The sequence below is a fragment of the Nilaparvata lugens genome, chromosome X (assembly GCF_014356525.2).
Source record: "Nilaparvata lugens isolate BPH chromosome X, ASM1435652v1, whole genome shotgun sequence".
Taxonomy (NCBI): domain Eukaryota; kingdom Metazoa; phylum Arthropoda; class Insecta; order Hemiptera; family Delphacidae; genus Nilaparvata; species Nilaparvata lugens.
The window spans coordinates 59,602,795-59,621,541 of record NC_052518.1 but is presented as its reverse complement, the minus strand read 5'-3'; the positions used below and the strand labels follow the sequence as shown (position 1 = coordinate 59,621,541).

Sequence of the window (18,747 nt, the reverse complement as noted above, 5' to 3'; positions counted from 1 at the left end):
TTCTTGGTTCTAATCCAATGTAATCTGAACTAACTTAAGCTAGCCATACCCCTAATCTCACAATAAACCTCAAATGAAGATTTCCCACTTTTTTGGAAAAACTAGATCCAATTTCTTGAATAACTAAGAAACCATTCATTTTACAAAAAAATTACAAGAATAACTTTTTCCAGTAAATCTAATAACGAATCCATTGACACCTCATTTGTCAAGATTGAACAAAAAATAAGGATTAGATTATGATTTCACTTTTTGCTGTAGGCTAGACATTTTTGTGTTGAGACAGAAAGTTGTTTGACCTCCACAACATGTAAACAGTTTCTTCGGTTATAGTAAAGTGAAAGTGGCTCAAACAGCTTTCAGTTTCTCCAGTGTGAGTGAAGTAAACAGCTTCCAGTTCCAGACTATAAAAGCTGATTTCTAGTCTGGAGTTATACACTCTGTACTCAAGGAAGCAGTTGGAGGTGTAGCCTACATACAGAAAACATCTGTGCATATTCTTCTACCTTCCAAGTTGGAAAACATGGAGGTGAGTGTTATTTATTATAATTTCTTGAGTTTATAATCTATTCTAATGTGGTAGTAATTTTTATGAGTGTAGCAGTCCCCCTTCTTACTCACTCTCTCTGTTTCTTCCCTATCTCTACTGTGATTGGCATAAATCAAACTCAAATTTACATGTACTGTACAAGATTCATTTCAAAGTTTATTGTTTCTGTCACAGAAGGTAGGATGAGTTAATGAAGATTGGTTATAATTTTGATTGTTTTTTAGAGATTTTATTGTGAGTTCATTAGACAATGTCTCTCAACCTTAATTAATATTATAAGTAGAATTTTGGTCATGAGTTAATTTTATTATAAGTTCATTAGGTAGTATGAGACTTTATGCTACTGAGCTTATGAATAAGGTTAGAACCTTCATTATGAGTTTAATTTCATTGTCTGCAAGGCTGCTTCAAACAACTAAGGTTATTAATTCTTGATTATGATTCTGAATAAATTAAGGAACTCTGGCACATATTCTTAAAATGGAATGTGGAGTTTTATTGTGAGTTCATTAGGCAATGTCTCTCAACCTTAATTAATATTATAAGTAGAATTTTTATCATGAGTTAATTTTATTATAAGTTCATTAGGTAGTATGAGACTTCATGCTACTGAGCTTATGAATAAGGTTAGAACCTTCATTATGAGTTTAATTTCATTGTCTGCAAGGCTGCTTCAAGCAACTAAGGTTATTAATTCTTGATTATGATTCTGAATAAATTAAGGAACTCTGACACATATTCTTAAAATATTAGGTATAGAAAATGGATTATTGATTAAGTTCACTTTCATCTTCTTGGGAACCATGTATACTTGATTATGAGTTTAATTCCATTGTCTGCAAGACTGCTTCAAGCAACTAAGGTTATTAATTTTGAATATGATTTGATTTGAATAAATTAAGGAATTTTAGCACATATTCTTAAAATATTAGGTATAGAAGATGGATTATTGATTAAGTTCACTTTCATCTTTTCAGGAACCTGTAGTTAAAGAAAACAAAATGGAGAGAAGTCACCCTAATGGGAAGCTATTCTGAACCAGGACATGAAAATGGAGGAGTTCAATAATAATTGTGAGTAGACTACTTTTCTATTACAGTTTCATGATACTATAGTTTTAGTTCATACTCTTGCTCTCTTTCTATCATACACATAGCCACAAGAGTTGAGTGACACAACCTTCAACCAAAAAGCATCCCTCTCACTCACTCCTACTATCGCTCTCTTTCACACACCTGAAACCGGTTGGCATGCACAGTGCAACTTGATAAAGAGAGGAATTCCAGATTGAAGCTGAGAGGTTAGAGGGTGCGGGCGGGCGGTGCTTGTGCCTGGAATGTGCACAAGTCAAACAGCTTTCAGTTTCTCAACCAAAAAGCATCCCTCTCACTCACTCCTACTATCATACTCTCTTCTACTTACTACTCACTCCTACTATTATGATCTCTTCTACCTACTCCCTCTCACTCACTCCTACTATTCATTCATAATTGAAACTTTTGAAAGAACATAGAATTTTTTATTGATTTTAGGAGGCCAGTTCAATCCTCCACTACCAGGATATCACCAAGACAAAAATTCTTGGAATACCACACTCATCTCCATACATCATCATATCATGGTAGAAAGGTATTTCAATAAGACTAATTGATATTAAGTTTAGTTTAGTTTTTTATGTATATTAAAAAAACATACAAAAATGTATAGGCCCATTACAGAGAGAGGTATAAATGGAAACTGTTTGCGTTTTAGATGGGATAAGTTTGAAATTATTGATCCTATATTGATATTTCAAAGCTTGAAACCAATTGTACTTGATATATGTTTGAGAGAAGCTGAAAAATTTAATTATAATATAAAATGGTATGTTGCTCTCAAATTAAAGCTAAAGAAATTAGTTGCAGATCATGAAATGGATACTACACCAACATTTCATGGGATAGCACGAACAATTCTACAAATTCAAGATAACATAAATGAGTTTAGTGTTCGATGGGATGAAGCAGAAGGTATTATATGGAATAAAATAGATAAATTCATACAATATGGTAGTGGTTGGGTGATTAATTCAATTGAATGTTTCGATTTGAATATTGTTTGCTACAAACCAATATATTCAGGAACATATGTGCCAACTCCCAAAAAGCTTGATAATAAGAAATGGATTATTGATTAAGTTCACTTTCATCTTTTCAGGAACCTGTAGTTAAAGAAAACAAAATGGAGAGAAGTCACCCTAATGGGAAGCTATTCTGAACCAGGACATGAAAATGGAGGAGTTCAATAATAATTGTGAGTAGACTACTTTTCTATTACAGTTTTATGATACTATAGTTTTAGTTCATACTCTTGCTCTCTTCCTATCATACACATAGCCACAAGAGTTGAGTGACACAACCTTCAACCAAAAAGCATCCCTCTCACTCACTCCTACTATCGCTCTCTTTCACACACCTGAAACCGGTTGGCATGCACAGTGCAACTTGATAAAGAGAGGAATTCCAGATTGAAGCTGAGAGGTTAGAGGGTGCGGGCGGGCGGTGCTTGTGCCTGGAATGTGCACAAGTCAAACAGCTTTCAGTTTCTCAACCAAAAAGCATCCCTCTCACTCACTCCTACTATCATACTCTCTTCTACTTACTACTCACTCCTACTATTATGATCTCTTCTACCTACTCCCTCTCACTCACTCCTACTATTCATTCATAATTGAAACTTTTGAAAGAACATAGAATTTTTTATTGATTTTAGGAGGCCAGTTCAATCCTCCACTACCAGGATATCACCAAGACAAAAATTCTTGGAATACCACACTCATCTCCATACATCATCATATCATGGTAGAAAGGTATTTCAATAAGACTAATTGATATTAAGTTTAGTTTAGTTTTTTATGTATATTAAAAAAACATACAAAAATGTATAGGCCCATTACAGAGAGAGGTATAAATGGAAACTGTTTGCGTTTTAGATGGGATAAGTTTGAAATTATTGATCCTATATTGATATTTCAAAGCTTGAAACCAATTGTACTTGATATATGTTTGAGAGAAGCTGAAAAATTTAATTATAATATAAAATGGTATGTTGCTCTCAAATTAAAGCTAAAGAAATTAGTTGCAGATCATGAAATGGATACTACACCAACATTTCATGGGATAGCACGAACAATTCTACAAATTCAAGATAACATAAATGAGTTTAGTGTTCGATGGGATGAAGCAGAAGGTATTATATGGAATAAAATAGATAAATTCATACAATATGGTAGTGGTTGGGTGATTAATTCAATTGAATGTTTCGATTTGAATATTGTTTGCTACAAACCAATATATTCAGGAACATATGTGCCAACTCCCAAAAAGCTTGATAATAAGAAATCAACTATTAATATAAAAAATGAGGATCAAAGGTGCTTCTTATGGTCAGTACTAGCTTACTTCAATCAAGACCAAAAACACAATAGAGTAAGAGATTTACAAAAATACTCACATTCAGTTAATGTTGGGGATTTGGAATTCCCTCTAAAAATAGAAGACATTCCAAAATTTGAGAGTTTGAATGTAGATATTTGTATAAATGTCTATGATTATATAGAAGAGTGTGACACTATCTCCCCAATCTATGTATCTAAATATCAAAGTAGATTGCATAAAATAAATTTAATCTTGCTAGAGGATAAACATTTCATTTATATAAGGAATCTTTCAAGACTCACTCTTGCAAATGCGGCTAGTTCATACATTCCAACCCCCAAAAAACTTGCTAATAAGAAATCAACTATTAATATAAAAAATGGAGATCAGAAATCATTCTTATGGTCAGTACTATCATTCTTCAATGAAGATCAAAAGAACAATATAGTAACAGACCTACAAAAATACTCACAATTAGTTAATGTTGGGGATTTGGAATTCCCTGTAAAAATAGAAGACATACAAAAATTTGAGAGTTTCAATGAAGATATTTGTATAAATATTTATAATTATGTAGAAGAGAGTGACACCATCTCCCCACTCCATGTATCTAAATATCAAAATAGATTGCATAAAATAATTTAATCTTGCTAGAGGATAAACATTTCATTTATATAAGGAATCTTTCAAGCCTAACTCTTGCAAATGCAGCTAGTTCATACATTCCAACCCCCCAAAAACTTGCTAATAAGAAATCAACCATTAATATAAAAAATGAGGATCAGAAATCATTCTTATGGTCAGTACTATCATTCTTCAATGAAGATCAAAAGAACAATAGAGTAACAGACCTACAAAAATACTCACATCTAGTTAATGTTGGGGATTTGGAATTCCCTGTAAAAATAGAAAAAATTCCAAAATTTGAGAGTTTCAATGAAGATATTTGTATTAATGTGTTGAGTTATGAGGATGAGAAGGATATTATATATCCCATATTTACATCTAAGAATAGGGGAAGGAAGCATACAATAACTCTTCTTTTCCTAAAAAAACAACATTATATTCTAGTGAAGAATTTATCAAGATTGTTGTCTGATCAAACAGAACATCATGGAAAAGTCGAGATATGTCCCTATTGTTTACATAGATTCACAAAGACAAATGCTCTTGCTAATTTAGAAAAACATCTAGAATTATGTTCATTGAATAAATGTCAAAGAGTTAGAATGCCACAAGAGGGGGAGATATTGAAATTCTCGAATTATAGTTACACTCTCAAAGTTCCATACATTATATATGCAGATTTTGAATGTATGATTATTGATAATATTCACAAACCTTGTGGTTATGGTTATTTGATAATAGATGAAGAGGGGGAGATATATTATGGTCCAAAAATTGTTAGGGCCAATAGCTTGGAGGAATCTGAGAAATTGATTGATAATTTCATAGATGAATTAGAAACACATAGTGTTATATTGAAAAAGAAATTGCAAACTATTATTGATATGAATTTCACTACAGAAGATGAAAAGACATATTTACAACAAAAATCTTGTTGTTTATGTACAAAACCCATAGATTTCATTGATAGGGTCAGACATCACTCTCACTCAACAGGAAAGTTTATTGGTGCTGCACATAATACTTGTAATTTAAATACGAAAAAAGTAAAATTCATACCAGTAATTTTCCACAATCTAACTGGATATGATATGCATTTCATTCTGAAATCTCTTGGAAATTATAGAAAAAAAATTAGCACTATTGCAAAAAGTAGTGAGAAAATAATGACAATGACATTGAATAACACATTAAGATTTATAGACTCATTGAATTTTCTACATTCTTCTCTTGATAAATTAGTTGCTATAAATCCTGAGTTCAAGCTACTTCAACAACATTACCCTCCAAATAAAATTGATCTACTAAGAAAAAAACAATTGTATCCATATGAATATATGAACAATTTTCAAAAATTCACTGAAACTGAATTGCCAACTATTGATAAGTTCTATAGTTCTATAGGTGACAAAAATGCAACTGTAGAAGAGTATGAGCATGCAAAAACAGTATGGGAAGTTTTCAAAATAGAGAATCTTGCACAATTCCATGATTTTTATTTGAAAATAGATATTCTTCTCCTTGCTGATGTTTTTGAAAACTTTAGGAAAACGTTCATGAATACATACAACATGGATGTAGCACATTGCTACTCTCTCCCTCACTTTTCCTGGTCTGCTATGTTGAAATACACAAAAGTAGAGTTGCAATTAATTTCTGATCCTGATCAGTATTTATTCTTTGAAAAAGGAATTAGGGGCGGAATTAGTATTATTCCACACCGCTATGCAAAAGCCAATAATAGGTATATGAATGATTTCAAGATAAATGAGCCAGAAACATATATTATCTATTGGGACTGTAATAATCTTTATGCCGTGGGAATGTGTTGTAATCTACCACATTCAAATTTTGAATGGATGACAGAAGCAGAAATTCAAGAATTCAATGTAGAACAAGATCAAAGTAATGTAGGATATGTATTGGAAGTGGATCTTGAATACCCAAGACATCTTCATAACAGTCATAATGACTATCCTTTAGCACCAGTGAAAGAAAAACCACCAAATGGAAAAACTGAAAAGTTGTTGACTACTTTGGAAGATAAAGAGAAATATATAATACATATTAATAATTTGAAACTATACCTAAGACTTGGCATGAAGCTCAAGAAAATTCATAGAGGGATTAAATTTCTACAATCCAAATGGTTGGAACCATTTATAAACTTAAATACTCAATTAAGAAGAAATGCATGCAATGACTTTGAACGCAATCTTTATAAACTAATGAATAATAGTATATATGGACGAACTTTAATGAATGTGAAAAAACATTCTGATTTTGAAATTGTAACTAATGAAAAAAGACTACATAAACTCATTTCAAAACCAAGAACCAAAAACTGGCATTTATTTGGAGAAAATGTTGTTGGAGTAAACTTAAATAAAGTTGAGATAGTGTTAAATAAACCAATTTATGTTGGAATGGTAATTCTAGAGGAAAGTAAAGCAGTCATGTTTGATTTCCATTATAACTATATTAAAAAAATATTTCCGAACCAATCTAAAGTTTTAATGTCAGATACAGATAGTTTCATGTATTCAATAGAGTGTGATGACATTTATGAAAAGATTAAGATACATGGAGATATATTTGACACATCAAACTATGAAAGAAATCATATGTGTTATAGTGATAAAAATAATAAAATTATAGGGAAATTTAAAGATGAACTAGGAGGCCAAATAATATCTGAATTTGTAGGTTTGAAACCGAAAATGTATTCATTCATATTATCCGATAATACAGAAGAAAAGAAGGTAGCGAAGGGTATAACAAAAAGTGCTCAGGAAAAGCAATTAAGTTTCAAATTATATAAAGATTGCTTATTTCAGGGAAAGACAAAAGTTGTAAAGTTTTATTCAATTGAAAGTAATCTTCACACAGTAACTACTGTGAAAAGAGAGAAGTTAGCTTTATCACAACATGATAATAAAAGATTTTTGGAAAATGATGGGATAAGTACCTTGGCTTTTGGACATAAAGATATAGAGAGTAGGAAGAGGAAACATGTTGATGATGATCATTGAGAAAGTATATATGAAAAAAAAATGATTTTCTAGATTCTATATTAATACAATTTTTTTTAGCTCTAAGATTCTTTGCTATTTTAGAATATAAGATTTTTTTACTTCAACTTTTGATTTTTATCAGTGAATATTGTTGTATAATTTGTATATATTATTAAATTTGAGCTTGTTTATAATATCAAGAGTTATAAAAACATTGTATGATTTTTTTCTTGAATAATCTAATAATTAGAATCAATGAATTTATTATAGTTGTATAGTTTGTATTTGTGTACATATATGGAATACTGAAATATATTCTATAATGATTTTAAGAGTAGATAATTTTATTATTGAGATTTATTCTAATCTCTATCTAGAATTTTAACTTTACATTACTTTCCTAACCATGCCACTCAATGGTGTGTATTCATAGATATTATCATAGAGAATTAGGCAATAGGCGGTTGTTTTTGGTTTGAAATTTTCTGTTGAATCAAATGTTAATTTCACATCTATTGCTCCAGATTTTAATAATTCATTTTGTCTGCTGCAGTCTATAACAATTAATGGTGTGTATTTATCAAATGTATCATAGTCTATTGATGTATAGCTATCATGTTGTCTATGAGGATAGTATGAATGTTGAAAATCCGAAAACATATGATACAACAAGTGTTTATTACCCATTATACTATCATAGGGGAAGTATTGTGCATTCAAATACAAGCGAATATTGTTGAGTTTACAAAAATCAAAGTTTGACATATTTTCAGCTATACTATTTTTCTTATCTCTTTGAAATCCAAGAATAATGAATCTAGGCTTTTCCATTTGTGATGCTGTTTTCACTGTCCATTGTTGTGTGGTGGCTTCAGGTAATGATGGAAATTCATGAAGCTGCCATGATCTGAATGGTATGACAATACCCTTATCATTGTGAGATAGATTTAATAAATCAATGCGAATTGAGTCTGAAACATGTATATAGGGTACACGCCATTGTATCTTTGTTATATCAATTTTTACTTTACCTGCTGTTGTTGATTGAATACTGTTTTTATCTGATGATGATCTTAGAAGAACTAACTCCTGCCGAACATTCAATATAACTTTTTTATAATCTTCCATTATACCCAACCACATTTCTAATGGTATACAAAAACTGAATTTTTCTAAATTTTTCCATCCTTGTAATTTCCATCCAGCATTTTCCATTACTTTTTCATTGAGTGCAGATTGAGATAGAAGATTTTTCATTGTGGTTGTAATTCCTACATTACGTGTACGATCAACTTCAACCCCACCCAGTTCATATCTAATTTCATCAAATAAATGTGCTACACCATTGTTTATTAGTGAATAGTCTGTTTTTGTATCATCTGCTTTCTTAACATCAATATTACCTTCAATTAGGAGGAAACTTTTACTTGGTAGCGTGTAAATATCTTGTTGATTGACACTGATACGAATTTCATCATTATAATTATATGTTTGAGATGCATATGGGGTGTGACTATGATATTCAAGTTTAGTTACACTTTCATCAAATTTCACTTTATCACTAACATTGAATATACTACTACTACTGTTAATATGATTTATTATACTTTTTTGATTCATGATTATAATTTTTACCTCTATTTTTATTATATACAATAAATCCTAATCTTTGTAATAATTTCATATTTCTTTGTGAAAGTTCTCTACTTCCTACACCTCTATCATCATTATTGTATTGTGACAAAATATTTGAAAATATAAGCATTCTTTTTTATACTATTGTGTTTTTTTAATATGTAAACGTACTGTTATTACCTCTCCTCGAAAATTTATCAATTCACCATCTTGATCTACCAGTTTGATACTTATAACACTTAATCTATTTGTATTTATTGGAAGATAAACTACTGTTGTGGGTGATACTATTATTTTAAAACCAGGCGGAACAGTTGTATAAAATTCATATAATGTATGTCCCTCATTCCCATTATTATAGGATCCTTGAACAATATTACATTCAACACGAATACTATTTATACGCATAATATGAACTGGTTTTGTAGATATATGCCATTCATTTGCTGATAACTTTGTGTGTTGAAAACCAAGAATTGGACCAATACTATCAGTCATACTGAGATCAATTTCTTTGTCTGCATACAACTCACATTGTAATGTATTATTATTTGCTTCAATTTTCAATTGATTGCTTGTAAGATTGAGTTTATCTCTTATATAAGTTAGAATATCTTCCAATTCATATGATCCCTCAGGTATTTGTACCTGTTGTTTATTATAAATAAATTTATCATTAATATTGGTTTCAATATTTGGAATTGTATTGTATGTGTATAAATTCACTAGTCCTACTTCATAGTTGCTGGAATCATCTAAATCAACTGGTGGAAAAATTTCACAAACCAATGGGTTCTGATTTGCTGTTAGTGTAAACATGATTATTTATGATATATTTTTTATAAAGCCATAATAGACATAAGTGACCACATACTATTGAGTTATTATTCATTTCTTGATATTTCTTATAGTTGTAACATATTCTCACACCTTTCATATAATCTATTAATTCTAGTGGTGGTGATAAATTTCCAAAACTATCAAAATACTCACAAACATTTTTATGTTTGATATAACAAGTCCAATGACTCCCAATCCCACTTTCTCCATCTAAATTTATTACACCAATTTCTAAATCTTTGTATGGTGTTTCTGGTAGATTATCTCTCATATAGACACCACGAAGGGGTATATTAAGTTTCTTTGCATAGTTTATGATTTCAATATTCGAGAATGGTGTTTTTTTTTAAGATTTTCCTTAATGTTTTTCCTATTTCTTCACTTCTTTTTCTATTATTTTTCTCTTTAATTTCTTAATTCCACAACCTTTGTATGGCTTCAAGAATAGTCCACCACCAAATTTAGTTTTAGCATTCAATAGATTTGTAACAAGATATGCTGCAGAGCGTTCACCTAAACCTGCATCAGGAGATTTCACTCTCTCCCAAGCAAGTGCAGCTAGCTTTCTATCAGCATCCATTCTATTCTGATTAGGGTCATTGTATGCAATATCATGTGCTCGACATGCTTCATCCAATTTATTTATTCCTTTATCTCCTCTTTTCAATCTTTTCTCAAGTTTGGTGCCGGGCCCGCAAAAATTGTAGCCGGGGATATGGAGCTCAACAGGTAGGAAGTCAATTGCTTTGTTCAATACACTACCAATTATACCAGATCCTAATTTTTTCTTAAGCTTTTTCAATAATATTTTTTTTCCAACACCAATATTTTTCTTCTTTATCATTTTTATTATATATATTTTTTCTCATCAACTATCCTCCTAAATGGGGTAATATCCTACAATATTCAAATCAAAAGATTCAACCGAATCAATTACCCATCCACTTCCATGCTGTACAAATCTATCTATTTTCTTCCACATATTAGCTTTAATCTCAAGCCATTGATTATTAAATTCATTTATATTATCTTGAATTTGTAGAATTGTTCGTGCTCTTCCATGAAAGGTTGGTGAACTATTCATTTCATAATCTCCAACTAATTTCTTCAGCTTCAATTTGAGAGCAACATACCATTTTATATTATTGTTGAATTTTTCAGCTTCTCTTAAACAGATATCAAGTACAATTGGTTTCAATTTTTGAAATATTGTATCTGGATCTGTAGTATCTATTTTTTTCCATCTATATAGGAGACATTTACCATTAAAAGCTTGTGTCTTTTCAAAACTCTCCATACCAGTTATTATTTTTATTATAGTAAAAAATTACTGGGTCTGGTTAACCAAACCTACAATTTTTTTCTAGGTGTACTCACCCACACATACAGTACATTTTTCTTACATGTTGTTTTCATACCAAAATTTGAATTTATTTTTAGAAGAGGGTGGGAATTGTTGGAGTAAGTTTGGATCAGTTAAATTATTCCATTGTCTCCTATCATTGAGATCAACATTCTGTGGTAGATAATATGAATCAATTTTTTTTGCTAAACTAACTATATTTTGTAATATATTAATTAATTCTTCAGTCTCTTGATTTCTAGTTTGTTTTCTACTCAAATGGCATCCAAATTTATCAATACTCATGTTTTTAATATAGTATTAAACTTCATGTTTATATATGAATTTTTCATCAAACCATGCTCTAAAGAACCAGGGTTGTACTCTTTCAGCAGAATACTTTTTATACTTTGATAATAATTGTGGATCTGACATTGCTTTATATTGATCATTCTTATTAAGATCGATTTCTGGTATATTATGAGCAGCTAATGGTATGTATTGTATAATCCTTATAAAATTCTGAATTAAATTTCTAATTTCAATATTAATATCATTATTATTACTATCATGCAAATATCGACCAAATTTATCAATAGACATTGCACAAGAACAGTTATATATTTTTCTATAATACTAAATTTCCACCTATAATTATTCCAATTTCACGTAACTCTTCAATAATAGATGCAATTTCAGAATTGTGTCCAGTGTGTCCTGCTAGTTTAGAATTTACTAACAACTCTAATCTTTCACATAATTCATTAGGATCATCCCAATAGACATAATTCTTTTTCATTTTCTTCTTTGGTAATTCAATTTGCATATCTTCTTCTACTCCTTCCACATGCATTCCTCCTCCTCTACCAGAGATAGGTTTCTTCTTAGATAACTTTGGAGGAAATAAATTTTTAATTATACTTGTGTATTTATACCCATGATTCCTTTTAACACGTCCCAAACTATCAAGATGAACTCTAGTTATTTCAAGTATTCGTTTATAGGTTTTTAAATCTTTCCTACCATAAATAAATGTATCTGGTACTGCTTTGAATAGTAATTCCAATAGACCATGTGTGAGAGTAAATGAATGTTGGTTATCAATTATAATATCATTATTTTCAAATTTGACTACTTTATCACCAATTTGCCACTCATCAATATCGGGGTTGAAGTGAACACCATATATATTACCTCTTTTTGTTGATCTCATGAAATTGTCTATATAAGTAGATACACTGCGCCTACGTGCAGATGATTTTAGTCTTTGGAGACTTGTATCAAATATATTTCTCAAACCATGTTCTTTATTTGATTCTTCTTCTACTGATACTTCTTCATCATTATCATCATCTACTCTATTTTCTTCTTCATCTTCTAATTCTTCATCATCCAATTCTACATCATCTAATTCTTCTTCTTTTTCTTGTTTTAATTCTTCTTTTTCCTTTTTAATAGTTGCTTCTAGAAAAGGTTGTTTCAATTGTTTCAATGATTCTGTAATAGGTTTAAATTGTTTTTGAAAGTTTTCCTCCTCACTTGCTACATCACCTGATAATTGACGGTGCTTTTGGAGTATTGAATCACGCAGTTGTTTAATATTTTTCTTGAGTGCACTCAACTCTTTCAAATCTTTCCTATACATTTTTATATTACTGTATAAATTTATCAAAACCAATTCTATATCTACCATTACTTCTAGTACACTCTTTGTTTATAACTAGAAATGTGTTATTATTTTTTTTCCAAGCTTGAGCACACATTTCTTCAAATTCTTTCTTATTCATATCAGGATAAATATGATCAAAATATATGTGTGTTAAATTACGATTATCTTGTTTAAATAGAACAATCAAGTTTGTGTTATCACGAATTAACTGCTTGGGTATACTGGAATAAGTTTGAGAAATGTAGAAACAATCAATATCATTATGTCTACCCATACTGAAATAGTTACGGATATTCTGTTGATTTTCCATACAAATATCATCAAAAATCATAACTGAATTTGGATGTGCATCATTTGGGTGTGGTATTTCATCATTATCTTGATACATGTTGAAGTCAATTTCAGGTATTTGTATCATAATCTGCTTTAGAAGTTGGTATTTATCTTGTTGATGTGATTTGGTGAATACATATAAGTTTGAAAACTTGACACCATTCTGTGCAAATAGTAAATTGAATACTGTATTTGTTTTCCCAGAATTACTTGGACCACAAACAATACATCTTATGGAATTTGGTAAAAGTTCGCTGTGTCTGTGATAATTGATATTCTTCTTAGTAAGGAATTTATCAAAATTTATGACAGGTAGTTTTGATTGATGTTGTTTCAATTTCAGCATATTTTTTATTATATTACGTTATATCATCACCTTCAACCCATGAATTATAAGATTTATCGAATCCAAGCCATTTAACATACAATTTACTACCCTTTTTCTTTAATACTTTTTCAATGAGGAATATATCTGGATATTTTGTTTTATTCATTTCATATTCATAGAATGTACCCTTAATAATTTCATTGTTCATATCTTTTAATCTATAAGTAAAGGGTATAGTGGGGAGAACATTTTGTATGGTGAAAATCTCATTTGTCCAGTTTGGGAGATAACCTTTCTCAAATATTGATTTGTATCGACTAATGCGTACCTTATCACCAATTCTATACTTTGGTTTACTTTGATTGCCAATTTTACGTTGTGCACTTTTATCTAAATTCATTAGTACATATTTTTCATTTTCTTTATTTACATCAATTGGTTTCATATTAATGCTACGATGTGTGGTGTTGTTATATTTTAAGATAAGTTTTGGTAACAGTTCCAACCATTTATGATTACCCTGTATAGTGAATTCACGGAACATATTCTCTTTAAGAGTTCTGTTGAAACGTTCACAAATTGCAGCTTTCTTATCACTATATGTACTGTAATGGTTGATCTTATATGTTTTGAAGAGATTCTGAACAGTTGTGTTGTAGAACTCTTTACCTGCATCAGTTTGAAAATTGATAATCTTATGTTTTTGGAGTATTGGTTTCAATGCTGCTGCCACCTCATTTCCAGTTTTAGTTTTCATTGGTATTGCAAATGCAAATTTACTGAAACAGTTTATCACAGTTAGTATGTATCTAAAGTTCTTATTTAATGTGCTATAGTTGGACATGTCAACAATATCAGCTTGATATAAATCTGTTAGACCTTTTATTTCAGTGCGACGTGTGAGGAAATTACGTCTGACTCTACCATGTAGCTCATGTGCAAGTTTCTCTCTTGTGGACATTCCTTTTTAAATATACAAAGTTGAGGTATCCAGGTGGGGTGGGAGATAATCTATTCTTCTATATTTATTACATTTTTTTCATACCATTCTTTAAAAGAGATTCCAGAAGAAAGTGAGAATTGTTGGATCAAGTTTGAATCAGTCATATACTTCCACTCTTTTTCATTATTGAGATTAATGTTTGGAATATAGGGTGCAGCTAATGGTATGATTTGTAGAACATAGAAAAAATTCTGAATCAAATTTTTAATATCAACATTAATATCATTATTATTTCTATCATGCAAATATCGACCAAATTTGTCAATACTCATGATCTATTTTTATTATGGACCCTTATTTTCTGTTCAATCCTAACAAATGGATTTACTGAAAAAAATTATTCTTAGTTATTCAAGAAATCATGATCTGATCCTTATTTTTTGTTCAATCTTGACAAATGGGGTGTCAATGGATTCGTTATTAGATTTACTGGAAAAAGTTACTCTTGTAGATTTTTTGTAAAATTAACGGTTTCTTAGTTATTCAAGAAATAAAAAAAAGCTGGATCTAGTTTTTTTTTCCAAAAAAGTGGGAAATCTTCATTTGAGGTTTATTGTGAGATTAGGGGTATGGCTAGGTTAGGTTAGATCAGATTACATTGGATTGGGCAAGGTTAGAACCAAGAATCAGATTTGGGGCAGATTTGGGGGCAGCTTTGAGCCAGGTTTGGGGCAGCTTTGGGGCAGCTTTGAGACAGAAGTCTCACTTTACCCCTACTCATAGAGAAACAATAGCATAATTTACGCTATTATTTCTCTATGATTAAACATAGACAAACTAGCATAATAGTTATTCATCCTTGGTAAAACAGCAGATAACTTCGCCGTCTGTCGATAACTGAAGATGGGAGTGCCTGTGTAGGTGTGAGACAGAATTATGTTCAGCTGTTGAACTATTGCAATCAATCAGTTTATCTCATGAGTTTATCTTGCAATATTGATTAACAAAATATCGGGGCACCGAGCTTCGCTCGTTATTTATTTATTTATTCATTGATAAAACAGAACTCAATTCTTTGAAATGATTGGGAAGGACTAACAGGCATAGCCCAAAACTGTTTCTTCCCCGAATTTGGATTTATACATTATAAATATTCCAAAAAGTAGGTTATGTTTCATACACTTGAATTCAGTTCAAATATTTGAAAACATAAACGTTCTAATATTTAGATTGTTTACAAACCAAATTGAATAACAAAATAACACTCACTTATTACTTAGAACTGTAAAATAATGATTAACTTTGAATATTATGATATACCATCTCAAGTCAACAAATCAGACTATTTTGATCGAGACAATTGAAATTTCTAGATTTCTCGCGAGATACGGTAAGCTAATTGATTACACAGCTGATCTCCCACACAGGCACTCGCTTCTTCTGTTATCGACAGATGACGAAATTGTCATATCTTTTTCCAAGGATGAATTATCCTTTTAATGTCCTTCTGCGAGTTTTCCCAGGGATGAGACCTAGTGCAATTAAATTTCTATATCATAAACCTACTATGTTCAAAATTTCGTGAAAATAGTTAGAGCCGTTTTTGAGATCCGTTGAACTTAAATAACCAGATGTAAATATAAATAAATAACCAGATATAAAAATACATAAATTGCTTGCTTAATATAATAGGATATCTGATTTGTTGTGGCAGAATCCAAAGTCAGGACAGTGGACTGTAAATGATAATTGATATTAATACCTACAAAATAAATCTCTGGATTCTGTGCATGAAAAACTGATAGCATGAAGTGCTGTGAGTATGCCAATAAAAGACAAAATGAGTAAACAAAGTTGAGATTTAATATTAATGAAATAATAGGCAGATGGCCACATACAAAAACAAGTGAATGGAAATTGAATCGAATAAAAATCTTTAGATGAATCTTATCACAATATGAAATAAAACCGTTAGAAAGGAAACAATCACAAAATTTTGAATGAATGTAAATTAATGATACTAATGACCGTTGAAGACTGACAACAATTGATAAGGTAATGTCAATGACACCTGAATTGAAAATGACAAAAATAGAAAATTTTAAATGATACAATAAAGTTAATGTTGAAAAATTCAATGTTAATGATTTTAAAAAGAATAATAACAAATGACAATGAGATGTAGATAATCAAAAAGAATACGGGAGCATTCAAGCTCTAAAAAAAGCAATACCTTAAATTGGCAAGGCTAATTAAATTCAAAAAAGAATCGAGACACGTTAAATGATGCGACTAAGGCCCTGAATGAAAAACCCACATAGAATAAGAATGTCTCTGTTGAAATTAATACACAAGTTCAGAATCAACGTTACATACATTGAAATAAATTGCTAGTCTTGAATGACATTAACACAAGTAAATCAGAAATAACAATGCTCTATATATTTGAAGAGTTGAATGTCTTGATTGACACTAGTACAAATAACCTTAGAGTAATTGAATGTATCGGTCGACATTAATACAAGTAAGTTCAGATATCAATGCATTCCACATTGATATAAAATTGAATAACTTATTCAATATTAATACAAGTAATTTCAAATATTTTTTTTTTTTTTTTTTATTGTCTATACTATAGCTATCTAGTCTAGAGACTAATGAGCTAATTTTTTCTATCCTAACATACTACTTTAAAATGTTAACAGCGAATATCTCATTAGATATTCTTACTGATATTGATTGTTTAATTAATATGTACACTTATGACTGTACTATAGAAGCTAGATTCACTCAATCACTGCTCTGCTCTTTCACTGGACACTAATTGAACAAGCACTACACTAGCTCATACGGTTTCCTCCGCACCAACCCTCCATTGTCTAGCAGCTGGATCGCCTCAACGTTGTCGTGTTGGTGCAGTCGCCCCTCGTGCCTCTCCGCATGCCTCTGGATCCCGGTGGACACCAGGTCGACGTGCAGGTCTCTATGAAGATCGCTGTTCCTGACATACAAAGGAGCATCCACAATGTTCCTCAGCACCTTGTTCTGGAACCGTTGTATTACATTGATGTTGCTGTCTTTGGTACACCCCCAAAGTTGTATACCATATGTCCATAATGACTTTAGTATCTGTTTGTACAGAAGTACTTTGTTTTGGATTTGTAAGTTGGAGTTTTTACCGATCAGCCAATACAGCTTCTTATATTTGATTCCAAGTTCCTCTCTCTTCTTCTTGACATGGGCCTTCCAGCGAAGCTTTGCGTCCAAGGTCATACCTAGATACTTGGCATCATTGGCATATGGCACAACTTGGTTGTTATTGTTATTGGTATTGGCAGGTCCTTCTTATTGGTGAAGTTGATGTGAATCGACTTTGCTTCATTTAGTTTCATCCTCCACTTTCTAGTCCAATCTTGAATTTTGTTGATGGATCTCTGTAGTTTTTCTGTTGCAATAGAATATTACTGTCTACTGATGATATGGCTGTATCGTCTGCAAATGTTGCTGTAGTATTCTCATCAAGGCTGGGAATATCGCTGGTATAGAGTAGGTAGAGAAATGGTCCTAGAACACTTCCTTGAGGAACTCCTGCTTTTATTTCCTTCAAATCAGAATATGAATTTTCATGCCTGACTCTAAAGTATCTGTCAGTCAGATAGGATTTTAATATATCTGTAAATTGCTTTGGTAGCACTTTTTTCAGTTTGAAAAGAAGACCTTCATGCCACACTTTATCAAAAGCTTGCCCTATATCAAGGAAAGCTGCTGAACAAACTTTTTCTCTTCAAGGCTCTTCTCTATTACATTCACAATTCTATGCACTTGGTCTATTGTTGAGTGTTTCATTCTGAAGCCAAATTGGTGATTTGGAATTATGTGCTGTCTCTCAATTATTGGTGTTAGCCTACTCAGTAAAATCCTTTTAAACAGCTTGGCAAGCACAGCTAGCAATGATATTGGCCTATATGATGATACTTCATGTGGCTCTTTACCTGGCTTGAGAAGCATTATAACTTCTGCATTATAAATTCAAAATGTGTGTTAATTTTA

General features: G+C 30.9%; 1 long non-coding RNA gene across 1 annotated transcript; it reads left to right on the top strand.

The window, feature by feature from the left end:
- The first annotated feature begins 378 nt into the window (after positions 1 to 378).
- LOC120355084 lies at positions 379 to 2,535 on the top strand. The gene is made up of 3 exons (XR_005573424.1): positions 379 to 529; positions 1,528 to 1,623; positions 2,083 to 2,535. It is a non-coding gene; the product is annotated as an uncharacterized LOC120355084 (long non-coding RNA).
- The last annotated feature ends 16,212 nt before the right edge of the window (positions 2,536 to 18,747 follow it).